This window comes from Tursiops truncatus, chromosome 18 (assembly GCF_011762595.2).
Source record: "Tursiops truncatus isolate mTurTru1 chromosome 18, mTurTru1.mat.Y, whole genome shotgun sequence".
Lineage (NCBI taxonomy): Eukaryota > Metazoa > Chordata > Mammalia > Artiodactyla > Delphinidae > Tursiops > Tursiops truncatus.
In genome coordinates, this window is record NC_047051.1 from 56,859,375 (window position 1) to 56,876,210 (window position 16,836).

Genomic DNA, 16,836 nt, shown 5'->3' on the forward strand with positions numbered 1-16,836 from the left:
TGCCAATGTTTAAACTGCACTAAATCTACTTTCATTTTTTGTCTGGTAAAAATACCTAAAGAAAGACTCTTGTGATGTGGGTTCCATGAGAAGCACTCTACAGATATGCAAATTTCAGTTTGGTGGTAGGTGGCAATGTGTATCTGTGATCTTGTCAGACTGTGAACAGGTATGTGTGTATCAGAAATAAATGAAGTACAACTGTTTTAATGGAAATTAGGTCCTCTTTTAAATTAACTTCTGTGAGGATTGTGGGAAGAGGGCACTCAGCCCTCCCATGTGGAATATTTAAGAATAGATGTTACTGCCACTTGATAAAGATGAACTTGATTTGTTTCTTCCTTCTCTGCCTTCTGCAACTTTTTTTTTTCTAGTTTACTACACTTGTTGGAGCAGTTTCTTCTGCCTTTTGATGAGTGTTTAGGAGTTTAACATCCAGAATTATAATGTTTTGCCTTTCCACATACTCATTTGGCACCCTGCCATTTTCACAGATTTTCAGGTTACTTAGCCTTTAGAAAATCTTGAGTATAAATCCTATACGCTTTTAAAAATGGTCTGTAATCTATATCAGGTAATGGTCATTTTAGAAGTGCAATTTTAAATTATCTGAAAGTGTTGTTTCCTCGTGGCTTCCAGTATGGACTTCAATATTTGACTTGTCATCTTCCAGGGAATATGCTAGCATTTTAGGCCTAAATTCCAGGAGATTATAAAAAAAGCAGTTGGGGAAGATGAGGAGCTTGTGTTCAAGGCAACAGCATTTGGCTTGGATGAGTTGAATGAAATATATTTATTTTACTTTTATTTTATTTTTGTAGGTTTCATAATTTACACACTAATTTCCAAAGTGCCTCAAGGTTTGTCACTCAAAGGCACCATAGTATCTTTTTTCTGGAATAGTTTATAGAAATAAGAACATTATCACCAACAAAACAAATTGTATTAATTTAGTTGTGTAATTCAAACAATATTAAAAATTTCTTCTTAGGAATCTTTTGTTTTGTTTTGTTTTGTTTTGCGGTACGCGGGCCTCTCACTGTCGCAGCCTCTCCCGTTGCGGAGCACAGGCTCCGGACACGCAGGCTCAGCGGCCATGGCTCACGGGCCCAGACACTCGGCGGCATGTGGGATCTTCCCGGATCGGGGCACGAACCCGTGTCCCCTGCATTGGCAGGCAGACTCTCAACCACTGTGCCACCAGGGAAGCCCCTCTTCCTGGGAATTTTATAGCAACAACAATTAACTCATTTATGGGGGCACTAGCATGATAATAAGGCTGATTCCAAAAGAAAGTAGAACTGTGAAGTATTTACGGTAGTTGAAAGAAATAATGTTTGAATAAGATTACTAATTTAGCTTCAAAACTAAAGTTCTACAGTACAATACAACTTTAAATTTGGTGATTTTCTTATGAACTGGACTTAATTGCAATTCTATCATACATGGTTCATTTGCATCTTCATTAGGTTTTCTTTGTTTGTTTGTTTTTTACTAGCTACTAGGTACAATTACAGAAATGTAAAATATCCTAATCAATAGTAAAGAGTAAATAAGGTTTTTTTAAGGAATGCATATTTTTCAACCAGAGAATCTTGAGTAGGGATGGAAACTATAGGTTACTACCAAAGCCTAGTTTGACATTGAAAAGGCACACAATAATATCTTTTATCTTCAAAAGTATTGCATATTTTTAAAGCACATACAAAACCCTCATTTTGACTATTCATTACCATGTTTCACAGAATTAAAGGAAACTGTCACTTTTTTTTTTCAGATTCATTGTTTTCAGCACTTTTTCCTGACTGGTTACTTCTGCGTCTTCTCAAAGACTGATCTAATTTCACACTGGGGGAAGCTGTGGTAGTTGAGGGCTTCCTTTTCATCCTGGCAAAAAGACAAAAGACAAAACTGCTTCTCGGTTAACTACCTCTTCTAAATGGCTTCTATTAAGCTATAACATCATCTCCTGCCTTTTTCTGTACCTCCTTTTGAGCGTGTGTCTTTTTGGTGTTCACTGCAGGCTATTGTTTCAGAATTAGTTTACTCTGTGTCTCCATATATAAACACACTAGGCATGTCACCCCTTTTATTAACACATAATACATTCTTTATATATGGAAGTCACCCAGGGACCTCCATACATAAACACGGTTTGCCACTTTTTATACTTTGTCCACACACCATGCTTTTAAATGGAAGATTGCTCTGTGAGGTTTGTCACATACTCAGCTTCATCCAGGAAGCAAGGTGCAGTCTGAACTGACCTGGAATTCCCAAATTCTATGGGAATTTTATATTCCCACTTAAATCTTCAACCGAGATTTAAATCAGAGGAATGTACCATTCTTTAGATCTCCTCTCAGCTCCTAACTTTTTTTACTTCACCAGAAAAATGGAAATAATTTTCAAAGGTGGTCTGTTATTTTACTGATTATCTTTCCAATCTGTTTTTATGGCATAACCATTATGTGTTTATTCTTTTTGAGTATAGCATTTTAAATTGCAAAATATTTCTTACTTTTCAAAAGTGTTAGCTTTAAAATATCTATTTTACAATACAGACTTAGGAAGTTCACTTTTTGGTTCTCTCTGACTTCCTTTTATTGCTTTCCTCTTGCTAATATATGATACTGAAGCACTGAATGCAGCTGACTGATTCAATGTGGTAGGGGAAGTATGGAGAAAGATTAAAGAAACAATGGAAATGTAGAGTGAAAGTCAAATTACATACTTAAACTGCATTTGCCTTTTCTTTCTCCATAATTACCTTTTTTTTCTTAGATTCATTCTTAACACACAATAAGTCACTCTTACAGTTTCGACTGTGTAATATTATTGACTAACCAATGCAGTAGAATGAATAAAGACAGTAAGAAATACAACTCTACTTTACTAGCCCTGTGCTGCTCAAAGGAAAGAGTTTTAAGCGTAGTGTTAAAATGGACTGTCTGGGGCTTCCCTGGTGGCGCAGTGGTTGAGCATCCACCTGCCGATGCAGGGAATACGGGTTCGTGCTCCGGTCCGGGAAGATTCCACATGCCGCGGAGCGGCTAGGCCCGTGAGCCGTGGCCGCTGAGCCTGCGCGTCCGGAGCCTGTGCTCCGCAAAGAGAGAGGCCACAGCAGTGAGAGGCCCGCGTACCGCAAAAAAACAAACAAACAAAAAAGAAATGGACTGTCTGTTCCTGCAGGTCATCACTTTTTACAAAAATGAGACTATATTTTCTTCTGTTTCTCATAATGTGATTACACCTTCTTTGTAAAGCTCTTTTTTCCTTTTACCACCAAGAGTGCTAAATTAAGTAACATGTTTCCTGCAGCCAGTACAAATTGGAATATCCATACATCATTAATTCCTACTAAATTCTAATCTTAAAATTTAACACCATAGTCACCTTCCCCTTCAGGTCATTAATTAGGGTCATTTTCTAGATTGTTATAGAGCTGTTATTTTTGCCAGCCCCCCCACCATTGGTTTATTGATATGTCTTCCTTTATCTTAGTCATCTTTCTTTTTGATTGATTTGTGATGCTCAAGGACTATATAGACTTTTACTGTTTTACTGTTTCACTATGCTTTGCTTTATTGTGCTTTGTAAATATTATGTTCCTCATAAATTGAACTTTTGTGACAATGCTGTGTCGAGCAAGTCTATCAGGACCATTTTTCCAACAGCATTTGCTCACTTCATGTTTCTGTGTCACACTTTGGTAGTTCTTGCAATATTTCTTACTTTTTCATTCTTATTGTATTTGTTACAGTGACCTGTGATCAGTGATATTTGATGTTATTACTATGACTTGCTGAAGGCTCAGATGATGATTAACATTTTTTAGCAATAAAATATTTTAATTAATGTGCATAAATTGTTTTTTTAGACAATACTGTTACACACTTAATATGTAACTATATATTATATATATATTACTCTGTACTTATATAACTATAAGCACAGAGTAAACATCATTTTTATAGGCACTGGGAAACCAAATATATATATATATATATTACTCTGTACTTATATAACTGTAAGTACAGAGTAAACATCATTTTTATAGGCACTGGGAAACCAAAAAATTTGTTACTCACTTTCTTGCAACATTTACTTTATTATGGTGGTCTGGAACTGAATCAACAATATCTCCCAGGTGTGCCTGTATATTTGCATAACTGTTGGGTTTTTTAATGTTCATTTTTTTTCCAGAATACATCATTATATATGACAAAATTCATTAGAATTGTTTGGACATTTGCTAGTGTTTCTCTATTTGAAAATATGTAATTTTCTTAGATTAACTTCAGTAACTCTTAATGTAACATTTTATTTGTTTTTTCCTACTCTGGTTCTTTTCTTATTCTTTGTTGTTTTTCTGAAAATTAAGGTAATTTAATGTAGGACATATAGGTTCTCATAGTTTTATACTTTTCATCATTTATATGATACCAATTGATTCTTTAGATATATCTTTTCTGTTCTTCAACAATTCTTAAACACAGGATACACCTTTTTAAAAACATTCAGGAACCCATTGTTTCCTTAGTTACTGTTCTTTCATAGAAGTTACTTTGTCTTTAGTTATGCAAAACTTCCCTGAAAACTTTCAGAAGCTCTTATTTTTCAAAGTTCTGTTAGTGCCTCAAACTGTCTTTGTTTCTTTGTGTTTTGTTTTTCTCTTTTCCTGGTTCTCAATTTACTTTTATCTACTACAGATGATAAAATGATAAATTATATTATAGACAGAAAGTGAATTCTTAAGTTTTTAATAAAGATTGGTCAACAGTCTAAACTTCTTATAAATATGACCACATTCTCCAACATCTTCAGAAAATGTCAGGAAATTCAAAGAGTTTGTAAATACTTTTCTACATTTCATAATCAAAAATTCACAAGCACATATGATCATTAATTTTCTATATATTAAATAACATTAACAATAGAAATTGTTAAGAAAAAAATTGATAGTTAATGAAATTTGTTACAAGTACCAGGCTAGGTGGATGAGTAACAGATTTTGCTCTGGATTTGTTTTACTCAAGTGTTAGGGTATAAAATTTGATTTCTGAGCAACTGACTGAAATATTGTATTTATACCAAAGTTTAGCCATACACTGTTTCAACATCTACCCATTTCCAGAAGCCTTCAGGAAAGCATTACTTTGTCCCACCAAACCCTATTTTTTTTCCATTCCATCATTTATCTATTTAAACCTGCCTTTCCTTAAATACCAGTTTTTCTGCTTGAAATGCTTCCCAAACTTAAAACAACCTATTTGTTAAATAATTTTTAGATGAAGGAAATTGTTTGAAAATTATGTAATAGTTTAGTCAATGTTCTGCTATTGCTTCAAAAAACCATCCTGCTTTCACATGCTATTACACTTTCTTTCTTTATATAGATAAATAAAGGCCTAAAGGCAGACCCAGTCTTAGCACTAGCAAGAAGGCTGGGTACAAATGGCAGCCCACATACCATATGTCCCAATACTTAAAAGTTAAAAATCAAGTTAACAGATTGTGAAATAAAGTATATTCTATCCTTCTGCTTTGACAAATATACCTTCATAAAGTCCTGGAAACCCAGGATTGAATTTGGAAACATTGGACTTCTTTCAGTGCCAGAATAAACTATGGCACTGTGTGGAGAGCCGGCTTGCCTCCCGCCCACATTCTGTTCCCATCTGTGGCTCCCTCCTGCACTGTGTGGAGCCTTGAACACATGCAGGTGGACCAGTTGCCCATAGGACCAAGTTTTGTTCATATACCCTGAAAACAAGGCGAGTTGGCCACCATTTGTGAGGATAGACCTGGGGTAAAGGCCCATGCAGACTCTGATATTGGTATTTGAACCATCTGAATTTAGAATTTCAGTCTCGGGTACCCAGTGCATGATCTCCAAAAGTGGAGGCATGGGCTCTAAGTGGGAATTTGCCCTTGGCCTATGGGGAGTGGTATGAGTAGAAATGGAATCTAGTAAGCCTCCAAAATAAGTGGCTGATGCATTTGACCTTTTGCCAGGCTCAAAGGGTAGCGGTGCCTTGATGGAGTTGTTGCCTCCAAGTGCAGTACCAAGAGAACTATCCCAGATGTCATGAAACAGAAACACTCACAGACTGATTTAAGGTGATTTAAACATATTACTTACCGAATTGAATTGAAATTCACAGAGAGAAGCAAGAAGGAAAATACTAGCGAGGTAAATACACTTAGGGAAATGTACTCATTGGTAGAAGAGCATACTGTATGAATCCTGAGTTATGTAATGTTCATATTCATTCTCAGTCTCTCTCTCCTCCCTCTCTCTGTCCCTCCCCCTCTCTCTCTCTTTCTCCCTCCCCCACCCTTCTCTCCATCTCTCCCTTACCCTCTCCTTCTCATCAGCTTCTCCACAGACAGGTCGGATACAAGAACCAGAGTCAAGGTTTGAGCGAATGGGTTCCAACAGATGGAACATGACTGGGCCAATGCTACACACACATCTTTTATAAGAGTGCTGCACAAAAATAGGTGAAAATATGCTTTGCCAAGCATATTTGCCAAGCTGTAGCTTGCCAATTATCCTGCCAGCAGTTATGAGTTTTATCTGTATTTCTTTTCTTTGTTTTATATGAAAGATTCTTTTATTTAAAAAAAAATTTTTAACATCTTTATTGGAGTATAATTGCTTTACAATGGTGTGTTAGTTTCTGCAAACGTTTTTTTTAAAATTTTTATTGGAGTATAGATGCTTTACAATGCTGTGTTAGTTTCTACTGTACAGCAAAGTGAATCAGCTATATGTATACATATATCCTCTCTTTTTTGGATTTCCTTCCCATTTATGTCACCACAGAGCATTGAGTAGATTTCCCTGTGCTATACAGTAGGTTCTCATTAGATATGTATTTTATACATAGTATCAATAGTGTATATATGTCAATCCCAATCTCAATTCATCCCACTCCCCTCTTCCCCCTTGGTACCCATACGTTTGTTCTTTACATCTTTGTTTCTATTTCTACTTTATAAATATCATATATTAATGCATATATGTGGAATCTGAAAAATTTAGTATAGATGATCTCATCTGTATTTCTTGAGCTGAGCATATATGGCCAAAATAGGAACATACTAAGTGTTCTCAATGGGTGGCCAATTTATGAGAGACAAAGCCATTAGCCCAGATGTGCCATAATAATGACTTATTTGTTCATGTCTTTCTATCTAAAGATGACACGCTTGTTTTTTCATCAGTTTTTTAAATTTATTGCTACTATCCTTGCTTCTTACATTTAACTTACTGTACATTTAACACACTCATGGAATCTAAGTCTCTTTTGTCACTTGCTCCCTCTGTATACTTAAAGCATCCTATGAATGCATCTATATATTGTCAGCAAATAGATTACTTATTATCTCTGTTTAACTTTTCTTATGAATTTTACCCTTCTCATTGTTTTTTATATTGTTTATAGCAAAATCGAGCATTTCAAAGTAGTATGCAAATTATAAGATTTTCATCTGCCAATCCCTTGCTTGACTCTCTCTCTCTCTCTCTCTCTCTCTTTTGATCTGCAAGTCTATTGTCTTAAAAAACACAAAATTATATTAAGGTAAAAAACAAGATACAGATATTCATCAACATACTTAACTTTTTTTCAGTTATCTGAAATGCTCCATTGGGGAAGTATAAATTTTAAAAAAAGTAAAGGAAGATATCAAGCTTAGCTCTATCACTATGCATTAGCAAAAGTCAAATTTCAGCAGATGAGCAAAGAGTCAACGTAGATTTTTAATGAAATGTGTTTACTGTTCCTTTTATCAATCAAAAGGAATGAAGAGAATTTTATATTTAGTTTCTCAGTGATAAGCGCCTCCACGGTTGTAATATAATTCATGACATGCTTTTATTCTAAATACTTGTCAGAGTCTATTAAACATCATTTCTTTCAACTTTACCTTTCAACTAGATGTGAACAAATAACTTTTGAATATTTAGCAGTTTCTGTTTTCCAAAGATCCTCATTAGTCCATATTTAGCTAAAGCTGTTCATGCAATGAATGTCTGTTATTCAGAACTAGACACCCAATAACAGAAGATTGCTTTAACTTCTATTTTTTACTGCAATAAGCTAATTTTAACAAAGTTCATAGAGCTCTGAAATGCTTTACAATAAAATCTTATACAATTAATTGGCCAAAATAATTTACATGAGTTATTCTTCTTTTAGTTTTCTTATTTGCATTAATTTATACCTATATACATTCAGATGCAATTAAGCTATTATATAATTATTGGTGTGATAGAAAATGGCAATATCAAAATTCGTTAGTATGATTAGAATCAATTCAATACCAGATGTTACTATACTCTATTTTGTTTATTTCTTTTCTTTGATACTTCTGAAGTAGACAATTAAACTAAATCTACTCCACATTTCATAGTATTATACATCATCATCTTTGGTCTATAAAAGCCTAATCTTTTGTTTTGTTGGAGGAATATATGTCAAAACCACCATATTCCCTGGTGCCATTCTAGTGGTGGAGGCAGAAGAATGAAGATAGGTTTTTAACCTATGCCAGTCAGTAATAAGTGCTACAGAGAAAAATAACCAAGGGAGGAGAAGAAAAATGCTGGAACATGGCAAAAGTGGACTGTTGTGAGAAAATGACTCCCTGGTAAGTTAAGACATATGAGAAGAGAGTGGACAACTCATGAGGATATGAACATTAAAAATAAATTAAATAATAAGAATAACAACAGTAGCTTTAAAGGGGAGAAACTGATTGGTGTCTAGTAATGATTCCAGTGCAGCTGATGCATCAGTGATAGTGTGTTATCTCTACTGTAGCGTGGCTGGTGCATCAAGGTAGAGTGTTAGGAGATGAAACCATAGAAACGAAGGTGGGAAAAACCATGCTGAAATATTAGGCCATTTAAGTATTTGGGCTTCTACTCTCTTTGAAATGGGAAAACTTGCATGGTTTCAAGCAGAGAAGAGACATGATCTGACCTTAGTTTTTCAGGAAATCATTGTGATTCCATTGCAAAGAACAGACAATAGGCAAAGAAGGACAGAAACAAGGACACCAGTTGGGTGCTTTTGTAAAAATCCAGGTGAGGTGTTGTGGAATCTAGACCAGGATTACAGCAATAAAGGAGGAGTTTAGGAGTTATTAAATACATGGATCTTGGCCTCAGAGGACCTGGTTTCTAAACCCAACTTATAAACACAGTGTTAAGATATTGTAAAAGTTACATAGTCTCTCCTAGTTTCAGGATCCTCATCTATAAATAAAGTTTATATATGTAAGAATGATGTAATAGATGTAAAGTGTAATACAAAATAGCAGGTATCAAATTAAAGTTAAATAATTTATTACCTTTGTTTAATATTAGGTATGGATAAGGAACAGGATGGAATGAATGGGAAAATGAAATATGGTAGGTATACTCAAAATCATTGAATTGTACATTCTTAAAAGAATGAATTTTATAGCAAGTGAATTATATCTCAATAATAAAATAATAGAAAAGGAATGGAGATAATGGTTTTCTGAATATATTTTTATATATATCTAAAGATATATCTTTATATATATATAAATATACCTTTTTATATAGATCTTTTAGAGCCATATTCATGTTTCACATACTGAAAAATAAAATCAAAAAGGGAAAGTAAGCTCAAAATTGAATACAAATAGAAATAAATGAATCATTCAGTTTTAAGTAAATAACATAAACATAACACATATAAACAGGAAGGAGGGACAAACTTAGGTAACTTTGGAACATAGCATTTTGCCCATCTATGTGAGGCTAAAGCCAACAAGAACAGTAAGCAAATATTGTACATCAGTTAGTACTTTTTTTTTTTTTAATCGGAGTATAACTGCTATACAATATTGTGGAATCTAGAAAAATGGTACAGATGAACCTATTTGCAGGGCAGGAATAGAGACACAGATGTAGAGAACAGAAGTGTGGACACAGAGGGGGAAAGGGAGTGTGGAATGAACTGGAAGATTGGGTTTGACATAAATACACTACCATGTGTAAAATAGATAACTAGTGGGAACCTGCGGTATAGCACAGGGAGCTCAGCTTGGTGCTCTGTGTTGGTTTCAGTTAGTACATTTGTTACTCGGAGTACATGTGTTACATGTATATTCTAGGATTGAGCAAATAAGTGGACATATTGTGGCTAAATATTTATCACACATATTAGAGACATCAGTATGAACTCTTGTTTATATAGCTTTAGATACAGAGATAGAGTGAAAGAGAGGTAGAAGTACAAATGTATATTAAGAACATTTTAAAATTAAGTAATAAATATTTTAATTCATTCTCATATTGTCAATTATAGTTTATTTTCATGATGAATATTCCTCCCATTTCTTTTAATATTTAGCTATATTTTTATCACATAAAATCCCTTAACAATGACATACATTTGATGGACTATAAGTCTTTGTAATATCAAAGAACTTTACATTTCTAGTCATTGCAAGACAAAGGGATTTTCCTCTATATATCATTATAATATAAAATAGAGTATAATGAGACTATAGCAAATATGAAGTAGATGTCATCTTATATATGTAATTTGTAATATCAAGAAATGATGATCTAATGAAAAGCCACAGAAAGTTTTCAGAGTTATGTGTGTAGAATAGCAGTTATCTTACGGATTTATGTTCACTTGTAAATAATAAATACTTTTATCATGCATCACTTTCCTAATGTATTTGATCGTTGTTGCATTTGTATTTACTCAAGCCTTTTAACATTTTAATACCTAAGTATTTTTGTGTATATGTGTGAAATGTTCTGAAATACAAAAATTCAAAAACTAGAATTTGAAAATATTAATCTTAAAATGTTGACAGCAGCCAATAGAAAAACAGAGTGAAAAAAATCACAGCTAGCTCAGGGCACAGAAAAAGAAACTACATAATTTAAAGCACAACCATCTCATTTGCAGAAAAAATAACTCAATGTTCTTATTCAATTCAAGGAATAGCAAAAGTGTCATCTTCATACACGAAGGTCAACATATTTTCTTTGTTGCACCTTGCCCCTAACGTAATTCTGATTTCCTGGCTTCAAAGAGAAATCCATATATGCTGTAAATTGGAGTTTTAGTAAAACACTAAATTTTACCTACAGATTTATGAGATGAAAATGTAATCATTAGTCATACACTCAAGATACAGATCCTTTCCTCTGGGTATCTCAACCAACTTTTTAAAAAGTTTGTCACCTTGAAAATTTTTTCTGTATTTCATAAAAGAAAAAAAATTGAGTTGAAACCTTAGGAAATATATCTTTATACTTCAACTAATCCAAAATTTGAACACCCTGCTTATTTTACATTGTAACTTTATTACGGGAAATATTTAAATAATTGATAAAATATTTTGTCAAGAGAAATTTTTAAGATAGTTTTCTATTACAAAAATGTTTTGCTTGAAAATGTATCCATGCAAAAATAGTACTCAAATATATTGTTTTAAATTGCTTCCTGACATCTTGATTACTTGATTTTAATCAAAGCATGGATTCCAATTTTGTAACTATTTAAAATTAATATTTCAATTGTGTTCTGTAACATTAAATTATTATATTAGTAGTTACAAGATATTGCATCTAATTAATTAAAGCTGCTTTCATTGATACTTAGAATAAATAAGATATTGAGAAGTCATTGACACATTTAAAGTGCTTGTATCACCCAGGTTTTTCTTATTATATTGAAGGAAATTCAGTAAATATACTCCAGTAAGTTTAAAGTATATATACCTGAAATAAACAAAGAACAAAACAAAACCCCTATCCCTGATCACATGCAATATCACAGTAGAAATTTTAGCTGACAGGCAGTACTGACTATGTTATACTTCTACTCTTTCTGTGCTAGGAATTTTGAAAAGAGAAATATTTTTAATTTAATGTGGATCTAAGTATAGCATTTTCTAAAATCTTGAGCATATTTTTGCCAAGATGACTTTACCATTCTTTTTCTTTATGCATGCAGTTGATAGTTCTTGTCTTTTCTGTGATCTTAATCCCCAATATTATATACTGCCATCCCCAGTATTACAGATTGCAGAAGCCACTCCCTTCTTGCTCATATATGGCTATCTGCAATGTTAGCAGCTACTATTACAATGCTTATTTCTCACCAAATTAAAATAGATTATATGTAGACAAGTAAAGAGACAGAGAAATATTAAAGTATGGCAAACACCTGATTTCACTGAATACAATAAGTACTCCTCCAAAAAATACAGAGACATAGGAAAAATATATAAATATACACTGGAACATTTACTAGTTTTTTTTAAAACCTATTTTAAAATGAGGATTTTTTTAATGTTTTTTAAAAAAATATTTATTCTATTCTTAGAAGAGCAAGAATGTTATGTCCTATAAATTGAGAATCTGACATATTACCTGTTGGTTTTGCCAGTTGTTATCAGATAAATAACTTTTTATTCCCCTGCTCTACTCTGAATCTTAAGACAGAATCATTTCTCATGCTACTTTTCCAATTGGCTTCTGGCCAAGTTCTGGTAATTAAGTTCCTAGAGGATGACTGGAGAACAGGGAGGAGGGAGAAACCCGGATGGATCTTTCAGGATTTTAGTTGCGGTCGGATATCTCTGTCCTCCACAATCCTAGGTCCTACAGGGCAGCCCCCATTGTGGTTCTAGCTCCAGTTAGACATCACATGAAAAATGTTTCATGGAAAGCAGGTTGCAAGATGTAGCTTACCATGTGGACTGTTATTATTTAGTACGTAAAGGATCCTGGCAAACAATACCTGTGGAATGTGGAATGGCGAGAAAGGAAGGAGGAGTGAAGCAGGTGGAGAAGTGAGCTGTGATGTATACACAGCAACAGTGTTGACTGACCTCAAGGGGAGGTCTGGAGCAAAAAGATCCTTCAGTTTTATCCTGAATGAGCTAAGATTACCATTCTTTTTGTTCTTGTTCAATTGGTTATTGGATGTTGGTTTTGTAGGTAAAGGTGTGGCTTTGGGATAGAAAGTACCAGGCAGCTGAGGAAATAGCAGAAGGGCTTTTAGCTGAAGTCTGTCTGCCTAGAGCATGCCCAGTCTTTGGGACCATAGGTTCTTCACTGAAGGGAGATCTGGGCAGTGCATCAGTGTTCAACACAGATCATCTTTTGTGCCAGCTTCTCCAGGGTTCTGATAAACTTCTCTTGGGGGAGAAATGTAGGAAATGAATGATATTGGGTTGAGCTACTAACTCAAATACTACAGCTGCTCTCAAGACCAAAACTGAAACTCATCATCTCCTTTCTTCTCCACCCATGCTAGATTCCCTCCATCCTAGGTTAGGATAATAGCTGGTATCCGTGGCTTAGCTAGAGATGTGTCCAAAACCTTCATCTCTGAGAGATTTGAGCTCCTGGCACCGTTCCTTTCTCAGGATTCAGTTGCTATATGTTTGCATTTGCTGTCAAACTGGGGCAAGGGAAATACAAGAGCTGTTCAAAATAATCACCTGGGTACCTAAGATTCTCCTCACCCCTTCAACTGTGTTAACTATGTTAAGCAGCCTTATTTCCTTCTGATGGTAGGGATCAGTTGCCCAGGCAATCACAGCTGATGATTCACTAGCTTTTATTTCTAACTTCTTGGTTCTTGACTCAATGGTTCCTGCTGCATAGAAACAGCATTATGTAGAAGTATATATGTATATTCATCTGTGTATATATGTGTTTAAGTGTATGTATAACAACATAGAGTCTTTGCTCTACACAGATGGAGGATCGTGCTCCATCTTACTAAAATATTGACCCTAAGCTGGTACATCCTCTGGTTACAGGCTATCAAGCCAACAAATGTGTAGTGTTTTGGATCCCAAGGTCACAGGACCACTCCCAACCTTTGGCGTAAAGTGAGAACCCTGGTAAGATAAGACGATAATTGTGATCCCATGCTAGTAAATCAAACACTCAATAAGTCTTTAGATAGTCTTACTGGCTGAGACCCTGTGGGCAGGAAAAGAGAACCCTGCCTTATGTATTTACCCCTGTAAGAATGAATCAGTTTGTCTGTCTACTGTAATCAAGTATAGTTTCTTTGAGGGATGGTGCCACATCAGAGACTCAGCATTGGTCCCCACTGCTGGAAAATTAGATATTCAGCAATAAAAAAAAGTTCTTTTTGGCTCTGCTCTCTCAGAAAGCTATACTATCTGCACTGTAAAGATAGAATAAGATGATGGCTGTCCACAAGCCAGAAAGAAGGCCCTCACCAAAAACCACATCTGCTTGGGGTACTTTGTTCTTAGACTTCCAAGCCTACAGAACTGTGAGAAATAACTATTTGTTGTTTAAGCCACTCAGTCTTTGGTGATCTGTTTTAGTAGTCCATACAGTCTAAGATATGAAAGTCACTTGAAAATTATTTAAGATTTCTTTTTGATTTACTTACAGTATTCTTATAATATGATGATCTGTATAGTTTTCTTAGTGGCTGCACTAGGTATTACAATATACGTAGGGAACTTATTATTGTCTGCTGGTATTGATGTTTTTCAAATTAAAGTAAATGTCAAAGTTATCTTTATTTAGACCCTTTTATTCTCCCCAATTTGAAATATAATTATTTTAATAATTTCCTTGGCATACATTTTATAAAACATCAGATGTTATGATTTTTACTTCAGCCATCCATGTTTTACATCACACCTTCACATGTGATTTAAGAAACTCATGAAAAGAATATTATATTTATCCTTAGTTTTACTGATTTCAGTGTTCTTCTTTCCTTTCTGGAATTTCAAGCCTTCTATTATCAATTCATTCTGTTTACAGAAAGGGTATGCTTGCTAGTGATAAATATCCTTAGTTTTGCTTCATCTGAGAAGCAAATTTTATTTTGTTTTATTTTATTTTGTTTTCATTCCTGAAGGATAGTTTTGCCAGATAAAGAGCTCACAGTTGATGGCTCCTTTCTTTCAGTATTTGAAGCATGTTATGGTACTTCCTTCTGACCTACATGATCTAGATGAGAAATACATTGTATTTGAAATGTTTCTCCCCTATATATAATGTGTTATTTCTCTCTGATTTTTTCAAGATTATTTATCTTTAGTTTTTAGGCATTTAATTACAATGTGTCTTGGCATGAATTTCTTTAGGCTTATCCTATTTGAGATTCAAATTCTTAAATTTGTAGATTTACGTCTTTCACCATCTGGGAGTCCAATTATAGGAATATTAGCTCTTTTATTTTTGTTACTCAGGTTTCTAGGACTCTGTTCATTTTTATTTTAAATTCTATTTTCTCTCTGCTCTGATTGGGTAAAATAAATTGATCTGACCACAAGTTCATTGATTTCACAGACTATCCTCTGTCATCAGCACTATACTATTAAGCCTATCGGGTTTTTTGTTTTTTGTTTTTGGTGGGGGGGTGCTGTTGTTCTTGCTGTCATTATATTTTTCAGTTCTTTTTAAATTGGAGTACAGTTGATATACAATATTGTGTTAGTTTCAGGTGTACAACATAGTGATTCAGTGTTTTTGCAGATTATATTCCTTTATAGGTTATTAAAACATATAGGATATAATTCCCTGTGCTATACAGTAAATCCTTGTTGCCTACCTATTTTACTTACAGTAGTTTGTATCTGTTAATCCCATACCCTTAATTTGTCCCTCCCTCTTCCTCCCCTTTGCTAAGGATAAGGTTGTTTTCTATGTTTGTGAGTCTGTGTCTATTTTGTATATACATTCATTTGTATTATTTTTTAGATTCCACATATAAATGATATTATATAATATTTGGCTTTCTCTGTCTGAATTATTTCACTAAGCATAATAGTTTCTAGGTCCATCCTTGTTGCTGCAAATGGCAATATTTCATTAATTTTATGGCTAAGTAATATTTATATATATTAGTATGTGTAATGATGGTCTGTTAGGCCATCCTTTCTTCAGTCCTTTGGCTAGAGAGGAAGTTTTTGGTGGAGCTTTTATTTGTCAATCTATTGGAGTTTCTGGCTTGCTGGCTTCTGTAATGGCCTGTCCAAAATATATGGTAAACAACAAGGAAACCAGGGACCCACTGCAGAGTTATTCTTCAAATCACAAGGTCCCTTAATAATGCCACTTCTTCTTTCCAATTTCCAGGGTTTTCTTATGCATATGTTTTGTCTTGGTCCAGGACTTTTCATAGTAACAGGAGGGATCTAGTAGAAATGGGACTGCTCCATCTTGGCCAGATTTTAATTGTCTATAAATCTCTAAGGATCAGACCCCTACCTGATGGTTTGACATTTACACTTACCACTTATTAAGGTAATTGCATCCACCTGGCTGCTATTGTTAGGGAGCCCTGCCATCCCCATTGATTATTTGGATGCTGCCCAGTATGGGACCCTTGCACTCTTACACATTTTGTTGAATATATCTGGATTGCAAGGCCCTGACTACTGTTAATCCTGGATATTTCTCAGGATTGTGTATGCAGCTAGCAGTTCTGAGAAGTGAGGTCACATTTCCCTCCAGACAGATAGTTCAAATGGTGGATAATTGTGTCTGACAATAGCATTCCCAAATGGTTACTACATGGAATTCATTGAGTATGAATTTGGACTTACATCACAATGTCTACCAAACCCTGGCTTTTAGCTCTAGTAACAATTCCACATTCCTGTATCCCTCCATCTCAAGGACTAGTAACAACTCCCTAACCTGGCTAATATATATAATGCATCACCTATGCAATTTTAATCTGTATGTGTCTTCGTGTGTGTATGTAATCACATCTGTGCATGAAATTTCCTCTGAATGAAATATCTAATGTG

The 16,836-nt window shown here is 34.4% G+C and overlaps 1 long non-coding RNA gene across 1 annotated transcript in view; it reads right to left on the reverse strand.

The window, feature by feature from the left end:
- Nucleotides 1–1,680: 1,680 nt before the first annotated feature.
- LOC141276986 (uncharacterized) overlaps nucleotides 1,681–16,836 on the reverse strand; it is an 81,838-nt gene continuing 66,682 nt past the window's right edge. The window contains exon 3 of the long non-coding RNA XR_012327476.1: nucleotides 1,681–1,887. This is a non-coding gene — a long non-coding RNA (uncharacterized lncRNA). The remainder of the gene's footprint in view (nucleotides 1,888–16,836) is intronic.